The following is a 22,495-nucleotide window of genomic DNA, read 5'->3' on the forward strand; positions in this document are numbered from 1 at the left end:
TGTTTTTTTTTTTTTTCTGTTTTGTTGTTGTTGTTGTTGTTGTTTTGTTTTTTCCCTTTAGCTTTTTTAAAGAGAGGCTTGAAGGAGACATTAGGGTCTTGAAGGAAGTAGAAATTTAGCTTAGGAGAAAGGAAAGGAATTTTTCCTGGAGGTGCATTAGTAATGCATGTTTAAGCCAGAGCCCATCCTAATTAGGGTAAAGACTCTTGTTAGATTTCACATCTTGTCTCTCAGATTTACATGTATATGTTCAATTGCTAGCCGTTTGATGTTTCTATTTATTTTTGAAATTGCAAACTTGCAGTGATGGAAAAGATGCATCATGTGTGACTACTTTTCGAAGGATCACACAGTATTTGTTTAAATAACCATTTATAAAATTTTAACCTAAACACAGAAAGATATCTGTATCATAGATGCGCAGATCTGCCAATTTTCAGAAAATAAGCACACTTTACACCCATCATCCTGATAAAGAATTCCGCCCCATTTGTGTTCGCTACTAGTCATTATCTCTTTCACCAGGGTAACAATTATCCTCTCTTACAAAATCGAGATTATTTTTTCTTGATTTTAAACTTTACATAAACTGAATCAGTATTTATTCGTCAGTGTCTCTTTTTTTTTTTTTGCTCATTGTTAAGTATGTAAAATGCATGTGTATTTTTGCATGTGGCAGTAGTTCAGTCTTTTTATCATCATATAATATTCGTTGTATAAATATACCAAATTTGGTTTACCAAATACTAATGATGGGTTTTGGGGTTCTTTCCAGTCTTTGACTATTGAGAATATGAATATCCTTGTACATTATTTTGATGTACATTTGTACTCATTTCTGTTGGGAGTATGATTAGCAGTAAAATTGCTAGAACATAGGATCCACCTATGGTTAATTTTAATTGATTGTGTCAGTTTTCCTAAGTAAGTGTTTGTACCCATTTTAACTGCCACACACTGTATTTCAGAGTTCTAGTCATTCAATATCTTGGACAATAAGTAGTATTATCGGTCTTTTTTTATTTCATTGTTTCTTTTGACTGTGTAATGTTATCCCATTGTTGTTATAGATCCTTTCTCATCTAAATTGGCGTTCTCAAAGGCAGGTAGATTTTTTTTTTTTTTTTTCTTTTTCTCTTCCTGAAGTGTCTGTCAGCCATGTCCAAGAAAGTGTTATCCATGTCCAAGCTGGTATGTATACCAACTGTCAGAAGTGAAAACAATCTATTGAGTCATTATTGTGATGTCAAGCACTGTGGAAACAATTGTTATCTATTTTGGTTTATACCCTGAGATTCCACAGTAAGGGTCCAAGTAGAGAATCTTCCAGTAGTACGGTCCAAGTAGGATCCAAGTAGTAGACTGGAAGATTCTCTGCTTGGACCCTTACTGTGGAATCTCAGGGTTTGGTCCATGCATCTGGACTGCAAATACCAGTTATTTATTTTGGCCGAGGATTCTCTGCTTTTCCATGTGCGCTGCAATCTTTTCCAGATAAAGATCTTCCCAATTTATAACTGTGTTAATGTACTTCCAGATCTGATTCTCTGAGTCAGACTTTTTCCCAAAGTGCAAGTACTCCTCCCCAGTGGTTTGTATCCAGAACGAGTAGCTGGGAATGGCCTTCCAGTGGCTGAACACTACTTTTGAACTGGCCTCTTTCTGATATCATCAGTGAAGAAAGTCTTTTGGCAATGTGCTACAGAGCCTTGATTATAAACATGTCTGTCCCTTCTTTCATACCAATAAGCACTTAAGTTTCTCTCTTTGAAAAAGAAATATAAACCTAACCAAGCACATTATCCATGGCCATGATGCCACATATGACATAACTGCCATCAAGCACTGAGGTTTCATTTGAAGCACAGAGAAGCACACTTCTTTCATGGTGGCAATTAGCTGTCCCGAGAAGGGTCCACAACAATCAGGCTGCAATGTTTCCCCTTTCTGGGCAGTCCTCTTCTCAATGAGCTGAGAACAGCCATCATGGTTTTCATCTTGACAGAATAGCTTTCATCTTCTCCCACTGTTTTGTTTTTTGTTTGTTTGTTTGTTTGTTTTTTAATTAAATTTATTGGGGTAAAATTAGTTAATCAAATGATATAAGTTTCAAGTACAGAATTATATAATACATCATCTATATATTGCATTGTGTGTTCACCACCCAAAATCAAATCTGCTTCTGTTACCATACATTTGACCTCCTTTACCTTCTTTTACGAACCCCCCCTCTCCCCTTAACCTCTATTAACTACTAAACTGTTGTCTCATTATCTATGAGTTTGTGCTTGCCTGTTTATTTTGTGTGTTTGTTGCTTTCAGTTTTATATCATACGTATGAGTGAAATTGTATGGTTTGCGACCTTTTCTGTCTGACTTATTTCGCTTAGCATGATAATCTCAAGATCCGTCCATGCTGTTGCAATTGGCAGTATTTTATCTTTTCTTATGGTCGAGTAATAGTCCATTGTATATATGTACCATATCTTCTTTATCCAGTCATCTATCGAAGGATACTTTGGTTGTTTCCTATTTTGGCCACTGTGAATAATGCTGCAATGAACATACGGGTACATACAGAGGGTGCCAAAAAAAAATGCATACACATTTTAAGAAAGGAAAACTGTATTAAAATTGTAATACTCAATAGATACTGATAACAAAAGATGAATTCAAGTCACATTTGACTTCTTAAATTACAAGAGGTGCTCAAAGTGGTTACCATCAGTGTCTAGACACTGCTGATTACAGAGAACTATTGCTTGAGCAACATTGACCAAAGTGTCCACTTGCATACAATTTTGAGCACACCAACTATATCTCTGTAGATAAATGTTTCTAGATTTTGGGGTAGATACCAAGAAAAGAGATTGCTGGTCATATGGTAATTCTATTCTTAATTTTTTTGAGGAATCTCCATACTGTTTTCCATAGTGACTGTACCAATTTGTACAATAAGTACACCAGCAGTGTATGAGTTTTCCCTTTTTTCTACAATCTCTCAAAAAGTTATTACTTTCCGTGTTGATGATAGCCATTCTAACAGATGAGAGGTGATATCTCATTGTGATTTTAATTTGCATTTCTCTAAAAGCTAGTGAAGTTGAGCATTTTTTTCGTATATCTATTGGCTATTTATGTCTTCTTGGGAGAAGTGTCAGTTCAGGTCCTCTAACCATTTTTGAATTAGATTGTTTGTTTGCTTGTTTGTTTATTTTTAATTACAGTTTATTGGGGTGACAATTGTTAGTAAATTTACATAGATTTCAGATGTACAATTCTGTAATACATCATTTATAAATCCCGTTGTGTGTTCACCACCCAGAGTCAGTTCTCCTTCCATCACCATATATTTCATCCCCTTTACCCTCATCTACAGCCCTCCTCCCCCTTTACCCTCTGGTGACCACTAAACTACTGTCTGTGTCTATGAGTTTTTGTTTCTTCATTTGTTTGTCTTGTTCTTTTGTTGTTTTTGGTTTATATATCACATATCAGTGAAATCACATGGTTCTCTGCTTTTTCTGTCTGACTTATTTCACTTAGCATTATATTCTCAAGATCCATCCATGTTGTCACAAATGGTCCTATTTCATCTTTTCTTACCACCAAATAGTATTCCATTGTGTATATATACCACAACTTCTTTATCCATTCATCTATCGAAGGACATTTTGGTTGTTTCCATGTCTTGGCCACCGTAAATAAAGCTGCAATGAACATTGGAGCACACGTGCCTTTATGGATAAATGTTTTCAGATTTTTTGGGTAGATACCAAGGAGTGGGATTGCTGGGTCATATGGTAATTCTATTTTTAATTTTTTGAGGAACCTTCACACTGCCTTCCATAGCGGCTGCACCAGTTTGCATTCCCACCAACAGTGTATGAGGGTTCCTTTTTCTCCACAGCCTCTCCAACACTTGTTACTATTTGTGTTGTTGATGATAGCCATTCGAACTGGGGTGAGGTGATATCTAATTGTGATTTTCATTTGCATTTCTCTGATGATTAGTGATGGTGAGCATTTTTTCATATGTCTATTTGCCATTTGTATGTCCTTTTTGGAGAAATGTCTCTTCAGGTCGTCTGCCCATTTTTCAATTGGGTTGTTTGTTTTTTTGTTGTTGAGTTGCATGAGTTCCTTCTACATTTTGGATATAAGCCCCTCATCAGAGGCACTGTTTGCAAAAATCTTCTCCCAGTTAGTTGGTTGCCTCTTTATTTTGTCGATGGTTTCTTTTGCTGTGCAGAAGCTTTTAAGTTTCATATAGTCCCATTCATTTATTTCAGCTTTTACTTCCTTGCTTTTGGAATCAAATTCATAAAATATTACTTGAACCCAAGGTTCATAAATTTAGTACCTATGTTTTCTTCTATGCAGTTTATTGTTTCAGGTCTTACGCTTAAGTCTTTGATCCATTTTGAATTAATTTTGGTACATGGTGACAGAGAGCATTCCAGTTTCATTCTTTTGCATGTGGCTTTCCAATTCTGCCAGCACCATTTATTGAAGAGGCTGTATTTTCTCCACTGTATGCTTTTTTGCTTCTTTGTCAAAAATTATCGTCCATATTTATGGGGGTTTATTTCTGAGTTCTCAATTCTATTCCATTGTTCTACGCATCTGTTTTTCTGCCAATACCATGCTGTTTTGATTATTGTTACCCTGTAGTACAAGCTAAAGTCAGGGTGTGTGATACCTCCAGCATTGTTCTTTTATTTAAGATTGCTTTGGGTATTCGGGATCTTTTGTGGTTCCAAACAAATCTGATGATTTTTTGTTCTATTTCTTTAAAAAATGCCATTGGGATTTTGATGAGGATTGCATTAAATCTGTATATTGCTTTGGGTAATATGGCCATTTTAACTATGTTGATTCTTCCAATCCATGAATACAGAATGTTTTTCCATTTCTTTGTGTCTTCTTCAATTTCTTTTAAAGCTGTCTTATAGTTTTCAGCATATAGGTCTTTCACATCCTTGGTTAAGTTCATTCCTAGGTATTTTATTCTTTTTGCTAGAATTGCAAAAGGAATTTTTTTTTTTTCGTTTTCTGAGATTTTGTTGTTAGCATATAGGAATGCAACGGATTTTGTACGTTGATGTTGTAGCCAGCCACATTACTGTATTCTTTGATTGTTTCTAATAGCTTTTTGGTGGAGTCTTTAGGGTTTTGTATATAAAGCGTCATGTCATCTGCAAAGAGTGACAATTTAACTTCTTCATTCCCGATATGGATGCTTTTTATTTCTTTCTCGTGCCTGATTGCTCTGGCAAGGACTTCCAACACTATGTTGAAAAGCAGAGGTGATAGGGGACAGCCTGTCATATTCCTGAACATAGAGCAAAGGGCTTCAGTTTTTCACCATTAATTATGAGATTAGCTGACTCTTTGTCATATATGAACTTTATTATGTTAAGGTATTTTCCTTCTATACCTATTTTATTAAGTGTTTCAATGATAAATAAATGTTGTATCTTGTCAAATGCTTTTTTTGCATCAATTGATATAATTATATGATTTTTGTCCTTTATTTTCTTTATGTGATGTATCACATTGGTAGATTTGCATATGTTGAACCATCCTTCTGCCCCTGGGATGAACCCCAATTGGTCATGATGAATAATCTTTTCAATGCATTGTTGCATTCTATTTGCTAGAATTTTGTTTAGGATTTTTGCATCTGTATTCATCAGAGATTTTGGTTTGTAGTTCTCTTTCTTTATGTTGTCCTTGCCAGGTTTTGGTATCAGGGTAATGTTAGCCTCATCAAATGAGTTACGGAGTACTGTCTCTTCTTCAATTTTTTGGAAGAATTTGAGCAGGATTGGTATTAGATCCTCTTTGACGGTTTGGTAGAATTCACTAGTGAAGACATCTGGTCCCGGACTTTTGCTTTTGGGAAGGTTTTGGATGACTGATTCAATTATGTTACTGGTGATCAGTCTGTTTAGATTTTCCAGTTCTTCATGGTTCAGCCTAGGAAGGCTGTATGTTTCTAAGAACTTGTCTATTTCTTCTAGGTTATTGAATTTGATGGCATATAGTCCATCATAGTATTCTTGGATGATCCTTTGTATTTCTGTGGTGTCCATGATAACTTCCCCTTTTTCATTTCTGATTTTGTTTATTAGTTTCTTCTCTATTTTTATCTTAGAGACCCTGGCCAAGGGTTTGCCAATTTTGTTAATCTTTTCAAAGAACCAGCTGTTTGTCACATTATTTTTTTTCTATTGTCTTTTTGTTCTCTATTTCATTTAGTTCTGCTTTGATTTTTATTATTTCCTTTCTTCTGCTGACCTTGGGTTTCATTTGTTCTTCTTTGTCTATTTCTTTAAGGTGTAATGTGAGGTTATTTATTTGGGATTTTTCTTGTTCCTTGAGATAGGCCTGTAATGACATAAATTTCCCTCTTAAAACTGCTTTTGCTGCATCCCCAAAATTTTGGTTCAATGTTTTTTCATTCTCATTTGTGTCTATGTATCTTTTGATCTCTCCTCTAATTTCTTCTTTGATCTGGTCATTATTTAAAAATATGTTATTTAATCTCCATGTATTTGTGTTTTTTCCTGCTTTCTTTTTGCTGATGATATCCAATTTCAAAGCCTTTTGATTAGAGAATACGCTTGGTATGATTTCAATCTTCTTAAATTTGCTCAGGCTAGTTTTATCTCCTTTTTATGGTCTATCCTTGAGAATGTTCCTTGTACACTAGTAAAAAAATGTGTAGTCTGATGTTTTAGGATGAAGTGCTCTATAAATGTCAATTATCTCCATTTCATCTAATTTGTCATTTAGGGCTGCTATTTCATTATTTGTTTTCTGTTTGGATGATCTATCCATAGCTGTCAGTGATGTATTTAGGTCCCCTAGTATAATTGTGTTTTGGTCATTTTCTCCCTTTAGTTCTGTTAGTAGTTGCTTGGTATATTTTGGTGCTCCCTGATTGGGGGCATAAATATTGATGACTGTTATGTCTTCTTGTTGTATAATCCCCTTTACCATTATGAAATGTCCATCTTTGTCTCTTGTTATCTTTTTTCACCCTGAAGTCTATTTCATCTGTTATCATTATGGCTACACCTGATTTTCTCTGGATACCATTTGCTTGGAGTGTCAATTTCCAGGCTTTCACTTTCAGCCTATGCTTGTCCTTGTAGCTGAGATATGACTCTTGGTGACAGCATATAGTGGGTTTAGTTTTTTGATCCAATCTGCTACTCTGTGACTTTTTATTGGTGAGTTTGGTCTGTTTACATTTAGGGTGATTATTGATATGTGAGGATTTCCTATCATTCTATCTTTAGTTTGCTAGTAAGCCTGTGTCGCCATGGTTTCTGTGCATTGTTGTTATTGTCTATTATTTCTGTGTGTTGGTATTCTATGATGTTTCCCTCTGTTTATTCATTCACTACAGTATATATTTCAGTTCTGGATTTTTTGTTGTTGTTGTTTGGTTACCCTTAAGTTTATGTAAAAGAAAGTTTGATATTTAGAGTATTTAATTTTCTTCAGCATGCTTACTTTCTCCATTCCCATATTCCGGTTCAGGCCTTTACTCTCCCGCTTTTTATGTTTTGGTTGCCGTAAATTGTCCCTGTTAATGGTGGTCGAATAGCCTCCTTTAGTATTTCTTGTAGTGCACGTCGTGTATTATAAAACTCCCTCAGCTTCTGTATGTCTGGAAAGGTCTTTATTCCTCCTTCATATCTAAAGGATATCTTTGCTGGATATATTATTCTTGGCTCATAATTTCCCTCTTTCAATAGTTTGAATATTTGTTTCCACTCCCTCCTGGCTTGTAGAGTTTCTGCTGAGAAATCTGATGATAATATAATGGCCATTCCTTTGTAGGCTACCGCCTTCTTTTCCCTGGCTGCCTTGAGGATTCTTTCTTTGTTGTTGATTTTTGATAGCTTCAATACAATGTGCCTTGGAGAAGGCCTGTTGGGGTTGAGGTAATTAGGTGTTCTATTTGCTTCTTGAATTTGAGTTCTTTCCACAAGTTTGAAAAGTCTCGTTGACTATTTGTTTGAATATACTCTCTGTTCCCTTCTCTCTTTCTTCTTCTTCTGGTATGCCCATTATTCTTATATTGCTCTTTCTGATGGAGTCACAAAGTTCTTGTAGAGTACTTTCATTTCTTTTAAGTCTCAAGTTTCTTTCTTCTTCCATCTGTGCCATTTCCAGGTTTCTATCTTTGATGTCACTGATTCTTTCCTCCATCTGGTCAACTCTACTTCCTAAGCTGGCTATTGCATTCTTAATTTGTTCTTAATCTCCAGAAATTCTATTTGTTTCTTTTTTTAAAATTTCAATCTCTTTGGTAAATGCTCATGTTGCTCTTTGATTGTGTTTCTGAGTTCATTGAACTGCCTTTCTGTATTTTTTGCATCTCGTTGAGTTTTTTCAGAACTGCAACCTTGAATTCTCTGTCATTTAAGTCACATATTTCCATATTTTTAACTTCATTTTCTGGAGACTTTTCATTTTCTTTCTGAGCTATCTTGTGGCCTTGGTTATTTGTGGCAATTAATGATTTATTATTTCTCTTCCTAGACATCTACAGGAATGGGTTCTGTAACAGGCTCATAGAAAGAGGTCTTTCTTTTGTTTTCCAGTGCATGTTTGTAGAATGTTTTATTTTCTCTCTGACTGCAGCCCTTTTCTTTCTCTCACACTGTAGTGCTATGTTTTCTCTGCACTGTTACAGCTTCTCAGATTTACTTAGGCTCCACATTAAAAGACAAAACAGACCCCCACGAGAGCTTCCTCACTCAACGGCCCAGAGAGTGCTGCTGGTTGGAAAGAACTCACAATACTATTGCCCAAATATCAGTACTTACAGGCATTTTTAGAAGCTTGGCCAGATGAACCTGGTCATACTAAGTTCGGAAAGTCTTCATTATTACATACTAGTATATCAGGACTAAATTTTCTTGGGCCAAATGACTCGATATGGGCAACAGTATTCCTCCATTTTCTCCTTATACGTTACTGTAGTTTTCCTTTTAATTCCCTATTCTCTGTTCGATTTTCAGGTGAATGAGGGTGTTTCTGTCCTGATTCAGAGAGGATGTCGATTGCCCCATAGAACAAACCAGATTACTTTCTTTTTTTCCCCCCAGAGTCTGACTGACTTCTTTATTCTGAGCATAAGTTTACTGGGAGTGGTGATTAGCACATAAGAATCAATTTGTATTCCTTCATGTATGTTGCTTTCTTTTGTTTTGTATATGACTATTTGTTTTGTCACATGACTATTTATTCACCATATCAACTTTTGAGAGTTTTGTGATTGTTTCTATGAATGGAATAATGGATTCACATACATTGATTTGAATTTTTGCAAACTTTTCAAGTCATCGGGCTTCATTGAAAGTGAATTTAGCTGTGACTAAAATGTGCCCTGAACCCCAATTTCCTGAATTAAATTTCAATAGATCAGCTTGGTTAACAGCTTCATTTCTTTGATGAGATAGGGCATTTCACTTGGAGATTTTATTTCAACAGCAACCCTGACAATAGGGATGGCTTCAATAAAAGTGGTATAAATGCTGGGCAGATGACAAGCTATAAGATATAGCAGATATCACTACAAAGTCTTGCAGAGCTCCTATTCCTAGCACGTTTCCTAGAGATAACTCTTTCAGATTTTCCAGTTCCAAGTTTTAGTCTAATCAGAAGATTTTTATTTTTCAGAGCACACATGGCACATAGGGACATGGGGAAGGACATCTAATGGGGCCTAAGAAACTTAATGGTACCTATTTCAAAAATTCAATGGAACTGTACTTAGGTTCTCTTTCTTTTCTTTTCTCTTCAAGTCGCATATTACAACAAAACACACTAGATTCTTTCTTTCCTAAGACACAGGTTTAGGGATCATAATCACCATCTGTTGCTTATCACCTCTTGACTCCGCTCTCTTTGGACTCCTGTCAAGGGCATTCCCATTTCGGGTGGCTCCAAAGGCTCCTGCCCCTGAACTCCTACCAGCTTCTCCATGTACCTGTGTCTCATATCCTCATGTCTCTGAGAAATGTAATCTTGAGTGAGAGATCAAGGCTCATTCTGAGGCAAAGTCTTAACATGAACTGCAAATATTTTAGAAAAAATAATTATAATTGGAGGAATGTCTTCACTTCTACATTTCATAAAAGCAGCTTTTGGTGGCTGGGTTTCTTGTGGAAGAAAATCAAATCATTTCTCCTTTTGTGCACATTCGTTCCTCCACTTCCCTCAGCTATAATATCAAGGAAGCTATGAAGTTTCTGACACACTGTCACAAGAATAGCTTGAGATATAGTGGCCACTGTGGGATAGAATGGCCACTGACAGCAAACGGCATTGATCTGAACTTTAATATCTGAGTGACGTGTCTCCTCGATTTCAATATTTTATCCTAAAGAACTCGCTATTTTATCTTTTTTTTTTCTTTGTTCTTTGACAAGAGCAGCACATAAACTCTATCTCCCAGGGTCAACTTTACAGATAAAAGTGGTTTTTTTTCGTTTTTTTCCCTTTGCCTGATCAATCCTCCTAATTTGTTTAGTCTTCATATTCTATAATAATCTCCTCACAGGTTTTTCAAAAGAACTTCTGTTTTGATGCCCATCTTTTGACTAAATTCTGTCAAAGAGCTCCATTCCAAAGTCCCACCCATCCACTGCACTGGGAAGCACCATGTTTATTTGCTCTGGAGAGAAGTAAAAGTGAGACTCATCCATAGCCTCCAAGCCAGTGCTCCACTCAGATACTCGCCCTCCTCATTCAAGATTGGGATTCACTTGTCTTTAGTCTCTTCCTCTGCTCTTTCTTCTAGAACTATACAAGGAAAATAATTCCTGTGAATGAGTGAATTAATCTCTTCTAAAACAGGTTTGAGCTGAGAATAGGCCTTTTGTGGAGTGAATTTCAGTTCCAGTATCAAACAAGCCTTCTAACTAATTTACTCCAACTAGACACATGTTTTCCAACCAGACTTGTCATAGAGCTACCCATATCTGTAAATGGATTCCTTCCATCACATTGTCACAAGGATGCACCTATGACAAATGCATCCAGCAATTTATGCTTCAAAAGGTGAAATCCACATACCCTGTAGAGTCAATTAGCTTAATCAGGTATTCCTTATTATCTGGGTAGATGAAAGACTGCCAGTTTTTCTGCTCTCAGGACAGTTAGAGATCTCTGTGTTCATCTATTTCTTGATAGCTTGACATTTTACATAAAGTAGTGGAATTGCAGTGGATTTCATAGTGATCCCTTACATCTGCTCATTTTCTCTACAGTCCATGTACCTTAACTGACTCTACCTTAGAAATGTCTTGGCTATATTGGCCCTATGTTCTTCTGTATGAACTCTAGAATCCACATGTAAAGTTCTTGGCTGCTGGGCCACTGCAATTTCTAGATATGACAGTCAGCCAGGTCAACATGAGCCAATACCGATTTTCCTGACAGCAGAGCTTCTCTGGAGTTGGATCGTTTTATCCAATCTTTGAACCCTTTGGACACTTTATTTGTTGTGACAGCTTTGGCTGCCAGCTCAGCTCCAGCCCTTGGCACCCTGCACACACGTTTAAAGAGGCACAGGGATCTCCTTTTTTTTTCTTTTTCATAGCAAATTCACCTCTCTTTTAAATAAATTACTAATTGGGGGACTTTGTGGTTGTCAGGCTCTTCTGCTGCCAAGTTGTTCCTGTTAAAGGCCTCAAGAAAAAAGTCAAACATTTCAGAGGCCTTGCTGGGTATTGGGCTAGCCAGCTAGGTGTCTGGTTGACACTTTCCTTTGCAAAATTACTCTGTTTGGGCTTGGAACAGACATCTTAGCAGTCCCTTTGGAGGAGATGGGCTAGCTAACTCCATAGCCAGCCACTCATTCAAGGCTAGCAGTGAGTGACCTGTCATCAAAATTAGGAAAAAATAGTACCCACTTATGAATGGACCAATTAAACTATTTTTCAAATACCACTAGCATCTGAAAAAATGGAGTATGTTCCTTCATGGCCAACAACTCTTAATAAAGCAGTTGTAGATACAAAGCCATAGTACCATAAGAGTGCAAATATAAGAATGGTGTACAGGAAAATCTTAGACAAAGAGAAGGAATAGAATACCCAGAATCTCTTGTTGTCCTATCCCGCAGCCTGCACTGGGCTTAAATGGACAGCATGCACACTGGCCAATATTTGAGGAGAGAAGAAGGCTTTCTCAATAGTGTTCTACTTACTTATAGGGAGAAGGGAGCAGGGAATATATGTGAGACTATCTAAAAGTGGTATTTTCTTGGCTTGGGAAGTGACTTGTTAGAAAGGGTGACGTTTTGAAACCCATAGACCATCAAACTCTTCTACAACTGAGCTAACACAGATCTGGTGAGCCAAGTATCCGGCAAGCTACCAAAGGGGGAAAGAAATGAGCTACCATCACCTTTCAAATCTTTCTTCAGTGATGTTTAAAAATCTAGTCCTGAAAGTATTCTTCTCTGTTATCTCCTAGAAGTGTTTTTTTGTTGCTTTTTTTTACATCTCTCATATTGAAATCTACTATCTTATCTTATATTGGTTTTGTGTGTACAATATAAAATAGAGGTCAATGTGTGCATATTATATTACATACACACAAACATATTTTCCCATATGGATATCTAATTAACATAGAACAATTTATTGAAAAGGTTACCTTTCCTGAGGACACTGCCAATGGAGTGGTACATGTGATATATATATATATATATATATATATATATATATATGTATAGAACACAGTGGTACATGTGTAATGTGTATATAAAAGAATAGCCAAATAAACCAAGGAAGAAAGAGTCAAGCAACAAGTAATATATATTGGTTCCTTCCTTGGTTTATTTGGCTATTCTTTTGCCGATATCAGACTATCCTATTCACTGATGCTTTTAATAACTCTTGCTATTATTGGAAGAAATTCTTCAGCTGTCCCTCAGATTTCTTCATGTTTTGCAAGCAGAGGAACTGATTACCATTGTTTTGGTTTAACTTTACAAGGGTGTTGGTAAAGCAAACAGTCTTAGAAGATAAAAGACACCGTCTTTTTCCAGAGCAAAGGGAAACTTAGAGTTCTGAAACTTAGTCTCAGAACATAGTGATATTATCTAGTTCTGGAGCAAAAAGGAAGAATGCTCACTGTTATAAAAGATTCAAGTTCTATAAACTCTGGATTAATCTCTCATAATGCAAACTGCATGTGCTGGTGTCATCTGGCCCCCTCTTTGCATCAAAATCATTGTGCAAATTGGGGTTTAGGAAACTGACAAAAATATGCTGGTGCTCTGGATATGCGTACTTCTCTTGCTATGAATAACAAAGTCCTGACCCAAGACTAGATGTTTGTGTGATTTTCTTCTGAGATTGATCCTGGCTTACACTGTTAGTTTCCTTCCTTCATTAGACTGGATCATAACACCAAGGGAAGGTGAAGTTTAAAACTTCAAATCCATACTGATTTTTCAGTAAAATGCATAGAAATAAACCATAAAGAATCACCCAAATAAATAAGAAAGACAGATACCATTCAGTCTGCAAACATAATCTAGTCCCAAGTTTTGAGCATGTGATTATGTGCTATATCTAAAACATAAATTTTATGGTGACATTTTAAGTAAATTGAAGCCAGTCTACTATCACAAATCTCATATGTTCCATTCATAGATTCTTTTTTCCCCCTGAAAATTAATACAATGGTTATCACAATACTCTTAAAGAATAATGTCTAAGCATTTCATTTTCAGAAATCAAAAAGTAGCTCTGGTACAATTTACATGGAATTATAGGAGATTAGAAAGATGAGATTTACACTTGTTATATTTACCCTCATGTTAACATTATGTAGTCCGTTTTGATTAATTTCTTTATATCTTCTTTTTCTGTAGTTAGAGAATGATCTTATCCATTGTGTGTAGATAAAACAAAATGCCCATAGATTCAAAGCTAAAGAATGTCAGGATTTAGTATTAAATTTAAAAGACAAAGTGTTTCAAAGAAATTAAAGTTGACCCCATGTCAGAAAAAAGTGCCATATAATAAAGTCCTGAGAAACTGATGCAAAAATCTAAGAGTTAAAGGAGTTAGTGCTAAGCCTACTCTCCTATGGATTTCATTTGTAGGGAGACAGGGGTTAGTATTACCACCTCACACACCCTGCCCCCACACTCCACTAAACTAAAATGTTCTTGCATTTTTTTGTTTCATACCAGATCTTGACATCCTTTTGAATTTATTTTACATACTTGGGGAACATGAATACAACTTCATGCTTTCATCCTTTTATAAGACATTCATTATGTGCATTAACTGACAGCTGTGAAATTATGTGCCACTTGTCTTAAATAAAAGCAAGAAAATTCAAAATAGATGTGCATTCTGTACTTAGGCAAATTTCACAGAATCTTCTTTAATTCAAATTTCTCTAGACACTTATTTTAATATAGGCTTTCAGTACAGGGAATATGTTCAGTCATTTCTACATATTGAGTGTCTGATGGTTTTGAAAGCTCAGAAGGCAGTCTATGTTTTTCTCACTTGTTTTTAGTGTAACTAGATTTGGCAGCTCTGTATGAGTTTTTGCATCTTAAAAAAAAAATGTTCATCTCTATTGCATTTCATTGTATATTAATGTTGTTCTTTAAAATTCTTTAATATTCATTTTGCCATTTATGTCAAAGTTGTCCAAAAGGAAATCATTAGTGAGCACAACATTTGCAGCCGTTGAAGTGGTGCCACTTTTTAAAGATCTTTCTTGGGGGACAAATATGAAAAAATTGCTAGTGGAAAAATTATGTTTCCCGTGCTGAAGACAGTCTGGAAAAAAGAAATGTTCATTTCTAGACATAGATCTCTGTTCTGCTTTTCAGAAAAGTAAAGAATATCTGATTAGAACAGAAGACAAGGACACAGAATTTTAAAACAGTGAAAGTATTTAAAATGAGTAAAAGCAGAAAGCCCTATCCAGAAGATTCAACTTTGGAGACTCCTGCACTGTTTTCATTATTATTTAGGTGTTCATAACAGTAAATTGCAGTGAACAAAGTAACAGCTGCTCTATGGAGTAAAAGAACATTCAACCATTAGTTTCAATTGCTTGGACAAAAACTTCATTTGGAACATGCTTACATGCTCTACCAAAGCAATGTTCAATTTCATATTCAATATGTAAACATTAGACAGCTAGATAGATGGATAAATAAATAGATACACAATAGATGAATCTCTCAATAGTTAAATCAGCATACAGATTTAATTGGATATTATTGCCTTTTAATTTGATTTCTTTTGATCCATAGGTTCATATTTACCTACATAAAAATGTAGATAACAAGTAAATCATACTATTTAACATCTTGTGCTTCCAAGATTATTTTTGGAAAGTATTGATCTGCCCTAGATAATCTGCTTGTTAAAACAGTAACCTGAGCATACTTCACTTCAAGATCTGTGTGCATGTGAGTGTTGACTAAGTATTAGTGAATATATTATTATTATTATTATTATTATTATTATTATTATTATCATTATTACTATCATCATTATTAACAGGGAAAAGTCATGGACAAATAATTCCAAAGACAAATATAAAATAGCAACTATAGTGAGTACAACAAAGCAGGTGCCTATTTCTGTGAGAGGATATAATAAAGGGGTATAGCACTCCTGGATAAATCATGGATTGTTTTCAAATGGAAGAATCAACTTAAATGACAACTGAAACAGGTGATTAGGTGTTAATTAAATTAAATGTCTGTAATTTCAGTAAAACTCAGTATTATTCATGAAGTTTGACAACCTGCTTCTATATTTTATTTGGAAAAACAAAGTGCAAAAAGAGTCATGTCAATTTTGAACAACAAGAAGAGTAAGGTCGAGGAAATTGCCATGTTATTATATCAAGGTATAATAACGAAAAATATAGCATGAGTCAATGAAGAGAAAATTAGAACAATGGAACTGGATCGAGAATGCAGAAGGGAACCCATGCTTATAAGGAAATGAAGTATGATACAGGAGCATGTAAACAGATGGGTTATACATCAAGTGCTTTGGGCACAATAGATTAACCTTATGTGAAAATAGTAGATCCATACGTGATATCATATACAAGTATCGTGTTTCCCTGAAAATAAGACCGGACCGGGTCTTATATTAATTTTTGCTCCAAAAGATACTTTAGGATTTATGTTCAGGGGATGTCATCCTGAAAAATCATGTTAGGGCTTATTTTCTGGTTAGGTCTTATTTTCGGGGGGAAATGGCATGTTAAAAAACTTAATTTTAACAATTAATTTTAAATTTAGAAAGAAAATATAATACACTATCTAGGTAAAAATTGAATGTTTCTTAAATAAGGCATAGCAACCAAAATGTTAAAGAAAAATGTTGATAAATTTGATTACATTTTAATTTACAACATGTTATATTCATAGAAAGACATCAGACTGGTAAAGTATAATCTCAGGCTCAGAGATAGTTACAAGACCTCATGTTCATAATATACTTTTAAAAATTAAAAATTAATGAGAGAAAAGTAAATCCAGTAGATGAACAAGCAAAATATTTGATTAGGCAACTTATAGAAGAGATTAATCAACATAAAATGAGCTCAAGTTTTCTATCAAAAGAATGCAATTAAAAACTATTAAGATAGAATTTTGCACTAGTAACAAAGATGCAGAGAAATCACAGCTCTATTATTCTGCTGAGGAAATATAAACTGCTACAAGCATTTTAGGGAGCAATACGATAATTCCTAGAAAAATTGAAAAATGCACATACAATGTATATTACACAACTATACATATATACATGAGAAAAATATGCTACATTTTTCTACACAGGCATATGTTTTATCACTCAATAAAATACAGGATGGTGTAAGGAAAGAAGGATTGCAGGAAGGAAGGGAATTAAAAACCCTAAATCTAATCTTTAGAAGAATGGTAAACAAATAATGTTGTGTTTGTACATGAAATATCAAATATCAATGAAAATGGATAAACTAGCTCTCTATATAAATATGGATCAACTTCACAAGTAATATTGGGAGTAAAAAAGTAAATTGCACAAGAGTATATGCCACGCTATTCAATGGTGTATACAATGATCCCATTTACATAAAGTTTTAATACATGTAAAACAAAGATTTATTGCTTAATAACACATATATATGTAGTACAGAATGTTTGCTAAATGTTGGTATTAATAAAACTTTGAATCAGAACATTAGTTATTTGGGGTTGAGAGTGGGGGAGGAAGTAGATATGAGTGGAGTACACAGGGATTCAGTTCTATTGGCAATGTTTTATTTTTTAAGCTGAGTGAGGTAAATGTGATTGTTGTTTACATTATCTATACTTTGTGTGGGGGGGGTGGGGGGGGTGGGGGGCATGTCTAATAGGACTTAAAATGAGAGGAAAGAACTTTCCAGACAGAGGAATGGGTGTATACATAGATAGGAAGGAAGCGGCATGGGACAAAAGGAAGACCAGTGTGGTCTGGTGGAGCCAATGTTTGAGATGAGGCCAGATTAGTTACATAGTTAGGAAAATCATGCCGTCTTGCTAGTTATACCAAGAGAGTTTGTTCTCAAAGCTATGGGGAAATTTAGTAGAAAAGTGATGTGATCATATTTTTCTTGTATGATGATATATTCCCAATTTTATAATTGAATAGTGTTTCCTTCTACCTGATTTTATGAATATAATATAAATTTAATCATATATATATATATATATATATATATATATATATATATATATATTCTAAATAAAAATATAATCTAAATTTGTGCTGTCCTATACAAAAGTAGACCTACATAAAATAGAGTGTGTTTGCTGTTTCACTGGGATTTTCCAGCACATAGCTTTTCCTGGGAATGAAATTTAGAGGTCAACAAATTATTCACATCTGGCCATTCATGTCCTTGGCAGAAAGTTTTTTTAAGAATGTACTAAACATTTTCCTGTAAAATTACACATTGACCAAAATTATCGTCTTCCTAGTCCTAAGTATTAGTACTGATTTTGCTTCCAACATATGAGAAAGGGTACGAATAATTCATGAATCAACTCTTAAAACAGGTTTTATCACACATTGTTATTCCAATCATTTAAGTAAAAGTAAGTTCTTTAGACTGAAAGCTTCTCATAGACAGAAACTAGGGTTTTTGTATCTTTTTTCTTCCATTACCATTCTGCATAATTAAATAGGTATTAAAATGTGTTCATTGACCAAAATTTCTTATACTTAATAGAAATACTTCCATCTGCGAGTCATTTGTACAGTACTTTGGGAAAATGACACTGCCTCATTTGCTTCCTGTAAGAGAATTTTCATAACTCCTGCTTTAGCTTCCTTGTCAGAGAAATAAATGCACTAGATAGACTTCTTAATGACTGACAAACTCTTCCAATGGAGCTGAACCCACTTTGTTTTCTAAGTCTCATTCTCCTTCAGCAAGTGAACAACTCATTAAGAATACAACAAAATTTAGCATCCGTGATGAATTATCCAATACATTATTAGAGTTGTCACACTGCTGTAGTGTGCATGCAATAGATCTTTGGTGCAGAGGCACCATCATGATATATTATTCAAAAGATAGGTTCTTCTGAGCAGTAGATTCAGCTTAATAAGAGTCTTGCCAATTGTTTAAAAACATAAATTTTCAAAGTGACACCTTATGTAAGACCCAGTGCCACCTTCTAGATAATAAACATGCAAATGAACTACCTGCTATATAAATTGTATGAAAACATGCTTGGATTGCTACATACAAATATATCATAATGAACAATTATATAATTTTATAACCTAAATTTAATAAATCTATACACCTGATGAAATTAAAATTAATAAGAAAATGGATATTTTAGAGTTCATAAACTATCTTAATTTAAATGCTTTTCTGTCTTTTTTTCCTACAATTACTTATACATATACAAAATATCAGTGTAACTAAGAAATATAGCAAATACACTTTTAAAGTATAACGTTGCAAAAACCATACTACATTCTTTCAAAATATACTTTTCTATCTTTCGAAAATCAGATTCATTGTTTGTATGTCATTACTTGATCTTATTAGAAAATAAATATTGATTCTCCAAGGTTTTCATGGCATTACGACCTGGTATATATCGTTTGTTTTACCAGACAAGCTACACTAAGCAAACTAAAATCATCCAAAGTATACATGATTGACTATTATTTCTACCCATTTAAATACATGTATTAGAACATACATGAGCAGTCTTCTTTCTAATAATTGTTATAATTTTATTATGAAATGGATGCTACTGAAAGTATATTACCATTTTTTTCCCTGTAAATTCTTATCATTCTTTTTACTATATAGGGATCTTTGATTGGGTCCAAACCACTTCCTTCATCTTAATTTAATTACTAATTACAAATTAAGGTCATTCCAACACCAAGTGTTGGTTTTATGCAGTATTTAATTTGATTGTGTGCCCTCTCCTTCAATATGTCAGATTTATTTTGAATCCTTTCACGAATAAAAGATTCAAAATGTCAAACACTAATCAATAAATACTTCGTTCTTTCATAAAGAATCAGAAGCCTCAGTGATGGGAAAATAATTATCCCACCAAATTCCCTGTCGCTCCCTCACTGCCCAATGGCAAGGTCTTGTTCTCCTTACCATGTCTCTACCTCTCTGTGATCCTCATAAGTCTAGGCCAGAAACTAAGCATGCCCCTCAATATAGGAAATGATAGCTTTTCAAAAAATAGCATTTTCAAAGATGTACTAATGAAAAGGGAAGAAGGAATTGGCCTCAAATTTTATCTATATGTATATCCATACATATCTATCTAATCTATCATATCAATCTATCTATCATCAATCTGAAATAACATCAGATCCCTTAAGGCTCATCTAATTCTAATTTCTTTTTATACTAAACATTTGACATATATTAAGCTACTTGGATGAAATATGACTTCCAACAAGTAATTTAATAGAATTGTTCAAAAGGATGATAGATACCAATGTTAAGCAATCATTTCCCTCCATGAGCATTTTTAAATACCCATTCTCCTTTAAAAAATAGCAAATAATTATAAAATTAAAGACAGGATTTTACTGTTCAATATTAACAATTTCTTCCAGAGAAAATATTTTCTTTTCTCTTAAACCAATGTTTTCCTTGTGTTTCTTTTAATAAATGTCACTGTATCCTTTGGACAACATCCCAACATTTTTTTTCTTTTTTTTAATAAAATTTATCGGGGTGACAATGATTAGTAAAATTACATAGGTTTCAAGTGTACAATTCTGTAATGCATCATTATTATATATCACATTGTGTGTTCACCACCCAGAGTCAGTTCTCCTTCCATCACCATATAGTTAATCTTCATCTACCACCCCCTCCTGCCTTACCCTCTGGTAACCACTAAACTATTGTCTGTGTCTATTAGTTTGTGTTTCTTTATTTGTTTCTCTTGTTTCTTTGTTTTTTTCAGTTTTATATCCCACATATCAGTGAAATCATATGTTTCTTAACTTTTTCTGTGTGATTTATTTCACTTAGCATAATAATCTCAAGATCAATCCATGTTGTTGCAAATGGTACTGTATCATCTTCCATTGTGTATACCGTGTTTCCCCAAATATAAGTCCTAGCCAGACAATCAGCTCTAATGCATCTTTTGGAGCAAAAATTAATATAGGACCCGTTATTCTATTCTATTCTATTCTATTCTATTCTATTCTATTATTATATTATATTATATAAGACCCAGTCTTATATTATAGTAAAATAAGACCGGGTCTTATGTTAATTTTTGCTCCAAAAAACGCATTAGAGTTGATTGTCCAGCTAGGTCTTATTTTCAGGGAAACAGGGTATATACCACATCTTCTTTATCTAATCTTCTATCGAAGGACATTTTGGTTGTTTCCATGTCTTGGCCACTGTAAACAAAGGTGCAGTGAACATCGAAGCACATATATCTTTACAGATACATGTATTCAGACTTTTTTGGTAGATACCCAGGAGAGGGATTGCTGGGTCATATGATAATTCTGTTCTTAATCTCTTGCCTTCCTTAGTGGTTGCACCAATCTGCATTCCCACCAACAGTGTAAGAGGGTTCCTTTTTCTCCACAGCCTCTCCAACACTTATTATTTGTCATATTGATGATAGCCATTCTAACTGGGGTGAGGTAATATCTCACTGGGGTTTTTATTTGCATTTCTCTGATGATTAGTGATATTGAGCATTTTTTCATATGTCTGTTTGCCATTTGTATGTCCTCTTTGGAGGAATGTCTCTTCAGGTCCTCTGCCCATTTTTCAATAGGGTTGTTTGTTTTTTGTTGTTGAATTTCATGAGTTCCTTGTATATTTTGGATATTAGCCCCTTATCGGAGGCACTGTTTGCAAAAATCTTCTCCCATTCAGTTGGCTGCCTCTTTATTTTGTCGATGGTTTCTTTTGCTATGCAGAAGCGTTTTAGTTTGATATAGTCCCATTTATTTATTGTAGCTTTTCCTTCCCTTGCCTTTGGAGTCAAATTCATAAAATGCTCTTTCAATCCAAGGTCCATAAGTTTAGTACCTATGTTTTCTTCTATGTTGTTTATTATTTCAGGTATTATGTTTAAGTCTTCGATCATTTTGAGTTTATTTTGTACACAGTGACAGACAGCCATCTAGTTTCATTCTTTTGCACATGGCTTTCCAACATCGCAACATTTATTGCCTTTATATAATCACATACTACAGAAATATTGGCTTTTATTTATGTTTATTTATGCTTATTTTTATCATTACAAATAGAACTTGTTCTAATCATATAATACCATTGAATCACATATGAAATTTAAAAACAGTACTAAGTAAAAATAAAGATTAAATATTAAAATAAAACAGATTTTAAACCCTGAAAATGAGAGAATCCTATACAAATATAAACTTCATTCAAATTTTGACTACAATCTTTGCATCAAGTTAATCTAAGAGAGATACAAGTTACAAGATTCATAGATTCTATAATATAAAGGCTGTTTAGTTCATCATTAACTGTAGAAAATTTGGTAGCACAAGAAAGTCTCCTTATGGGTTATTATAAAGGGATCAGAAATTCACTAATAAATTTCTTACCAACATTTCTACAAAAAACATAATATCTCATTTAATTTCTTTCTTATAGAATTCCTCAATGAAAACCTAATTAAGGACAATCTGGAAAAGAGATATTTGTTAATAATCTCTGCTGCCCTCCATATTACCAGGCACCAAATATCCTTTTTCTTCCTTCTTTATACACATACAAAATACTGTGAAATTTCTCAAGAGAAACAACCCATCTTCCCTGGCAAATCCCTCCAGCTCAGAGTCAAGCTCTCTGGGTACCGAACTTTGTGCTATGTCTGGTTGTGGCTCCTTTAGTTCCACTGTTCTATAAACACAAAAGATAATTTATCTGCACA

At 34.3% G+C, this 22,495-nt stretch overlaps 3 pseudogenes; all 3 read right to left on the minus strand.

Moving 5' to 3' along the window:
- Positions 1-1,437: 1,437 nt before the first annotated feature.
- Positions 1,438-3,038, minus strand: LOC141566979 (elongation factor-like GTPase 1 pseudogene; annotated as a pseudogene).
- A 5,704-nt stretch (positions 3,039-8,742) lies between these two features.
- LOC109456113 (elongation factor-like GTPase 1 pseudogene) lies at positions 8,743-9,714 on the minus strand (annotated as a pseudogene).
- A 154-nt stretch (positions 9,715-9,868) lies between these two features.
- LOC141569999 (elongation factor-like GTPase 1 pseudogene) overlaps positions 9,869-22,495 on the minus strand; it is a 65,613-nt pseudogene continuing 52,986 nt past the window's right edge.

This window comes from Rhinolophus sinicus, chromosome 1 (genome assembly GCF_057876585.1).
Source record: "Rhinolophus sinicus isolate RSI-liver-muscle chromosome 1, RSI-T2T, whole genome shotgun sequence".
Classification (NCBI taxonomy): domain Eukaryota; kingdom Metazoa; phylum Chordata; class Mammalia; order Chiroptera; family Rhinolophidae; genus Rhinolophus; species Rhinolophus sinicus.